General features: G+C 30.6%; 1 pseudogene; it reads right to left on the bottom strand.

The window, feature by feature from the left end:
* Nucleotides 1-447: 447 nt before the first annotated feature.
* Nucleotides 448-2,265, bottom strand: LOC104860307 (annotated as a pseudogene).
* Between the last annotated feature and the right edge of the window lie 728 nt (nucleotides 2,266-2,993).

Raw genomic sequence — 2,993 nt, 5'->3', positions numbered from 1 at the left:
AAAAAAAAAAAAAAAAAAAAAAAAAAGAAAGAAAGAAAGAAAAGAAAAGAAAAGAAAAGAAAAATAATAATTTATCAAAACTAACTCTGATAGACATGGAAAATTAATAATCCAAGTTGTATTGAAGAAATAGATTTATTAAAGAACTTCTAAAAGAAATGCATCATGCCTTAATATTTTCACAAAAGTTTGGCAAAAAATAAGGACAACTAGTCATAATCCTACATAAAGGCTGGGGATTTAGCTCAGTGGTTCTGCTGCCTGCTTCAGAAGCACAAGGTTATGAGTTCGATCCCTGGTACCAAAATAAATAAATAAATAACAAAATAAAAAAAAAAAGAAAACGAAATCCTATGTAAGTTATCATTGTCAATGCCACCTAAAATATTCCAAAGCATAGAAAATAAATACAATTCAAATTATTTTTATAAAACAAATATAGCATTGTTACAATGAAGGAAAATTATAATCAATTCTTTATGCAATTAATTTCTTCCTTAGTAATTTTTACTCTTTTAAAATAGATCTTCCATCCTCAACTTTTGTAGAACTGTCCACTTATGATTATACCGTTTCACTGCTGGGTATACTAGATGATGAAATGGAATTTGCCAGCCTTTAAACAGATGTTTATGTATCTTTTCAGGTGGCATAAAACAACGGACCAGGCGTCTTTCACCACTATCTTGGCAGTATCCTCAGAGGCAAACTCCAGAAAGGCATTGCCTCTGCTGTTCACAGTCCTTTTACTTCTGGATAGTCTGAACTTTGTGATTCTGCCAAATTGGGAGAAACATGCTTTGATCTGGGTTTCAGAAAGTACTGGAGATAGGTGGCCCACAAAGATTACTCCAGGTGTAAGTTCTGGCTTTTTTTTGCTCTTGCTTTTCTGTCTTGGTCACGTGACGCTGAACCTGCTGCCCCTCCTTCTGAAACTTAGCACCTTCCTGCCTGTTCAAAGACAGGGGGCCCAGAAAACACAGCCATGCTGAGAAAGCGTTAGCACGTAGCTTCACTTGGGGCTCCCGGAAATGCTCCGCAAATCTCTTAAATTAAGTGTCAGTAAGCAGAATCAGATACCACCGTAAAAATAGTATATCATGAACAAGTAGGATTTATCCTTGGCAATTGATTACGGAATCTATTAATATAATGAAATTTATGATAGGTCTTAGGATAAAAGTCATATGAAAAGCTCCAGAAATCCAAGCATTCAATAAATCCAATGCTTTCTAAAAGCAAAACCAAATAGAACAAAACAAAATGAAAAAAACAATAAAATAATGAGCATTTAACATATAAAATGTATGTATACTATATACACATACATCCATAAAGGAAACATCAACCATATATAAATATTAATTCCAATGTAAATACTAAAACTTTGAATGGAAAACAAAAGAAACATTCCCGCTAAATTCAAGAGCAAGGAAAGAGTTGCCTGCTCTCTTGATTATTTAAACTGTAGTGGAGCTATTCACCAATACAATTACAAAACAAACACTACAAAACAATTATAGGTATAAGAATTATGAAAAATTCAATTTTCTGTATTTGTAGATTATATGGACTCCTACTTGAACAATTTGAGAAATGTAATAAGCACACATGCAATAAAAGGTAATTTTAAAATATAAATTAATATAAAATGATTACTTCATAAATATATAAACAATAATGAGAAACAAGAATAGTGGAGGAGAGAATCTCATTCATAACAGTAACAAGATAACATTCTAAGGAATAAAGGTGATCCATAATAAGAAAAAGCTATATAAGGAAAATTTAGTGACTATTTATTTATTTATTTATTTTTACTCTTGAAAGATTTAAGAAAGAGGCAAAATATCCTTTGGCCTTGCATGGAAAAACTCAACATCCCTATGATATCAGTTTGTAAATTTAATGAAGTCTGAGGAAAAATATACAAGAAATTTATTTTTTTCTAGAGAAGGGCGAGTCAATTTTAAAGTTTGTCTGGAGAGGGACAGAAAACCTGTAAACACTGCTACCATAAACACTGAAGAAAGTGCTTTCTAGAAGGTATAGAGGGTGGAGAGAGGTGTAAGGAAAAGTTTGTTAAGTGCTAAGTTACTGTTAGATAAGAGAAAAAATTATAGTGTTCTATAGATAATGATAATGTACTATATATTTTGAAGAACCTAGAAGAAAAGATTTTGAATTTTGTGACCACAAAGAATGACAAATGTTTGAGAAAATAGACGTGCTTACCTTAATTTGAGCATTGCACAACATATGCATGTCTCAAAATAACACATGGTATCCCATAGATATATACAATTTTAATTGTCAACTGAAAATATTTTTCTAAAAACTGAAAAATAGCAATGAATAACAATGAGGGTAAACTAATGCAATCAGGAATAAAATATACTAGTAAGTCTAGATAATTAAAATTGGTACTGGAACTTGATTCATTACAGTAGTGAATGAAACAATATCGGGTTAACATACACCTATATATATATATGGAAAATTAATACATAATAATGGTTACATAACATATGAATGGGAAAAAAGAAAAAATTTTAATAAATGCTGTTGGTACAACTGGATAGCTGCTTAGTAAAAGATAAAATCTGACTCATAATTTATATTATAAAAAGGATAATTTCCAAGTGGTTTAGAGACCTAGATATAAAAAATGAAGTTCTTTGATCTAGAAAAGAACAGATAGATCCTTTAATAACCCAAGAGTTTCAAAAGGACTTCTATAAAGAAATGAAAATCCAGACACAATCAAAGAAAACATTGAAAAGTGGCCTCCCTAGAATATAGAACAATAAACATTTTGGCCTAGCACAAAATGAAAATAAAAAGAAAAATGCAAGCAAATAAAAATCAAATAGGCAGCCGGGGATTTAGCTCAATGTTTCCACTGCCTGCCTGGCAAGCACAAAATCCTGAGTTCAATCTCCAGTACCAAAAAAAAAAAAAAAAAAAAAAAAAAAAAAAAAAAAACTTGAAAA

This window comes from Fukomys damarensis, unplaced genomic scaffold (assembly GCF_012274545.1).
Source record: "Fukomys damarensis isolate Sample0158 unplaced genomic scaffold, DMR_v1.0_HiC HiC_scaffold_39, whole genome shotgun sequence".
Lineage (NCBI taxonomy): Eukaryota > Metazoa > Chordata > Mammalia > Rodentia > Bathyergidae > Fukomys > Fukomys damarensis.
Note: the sequence above shows the minus strand (reverse complement) of the source record. Positions and strands in the feature narration are given on the sequence as shown.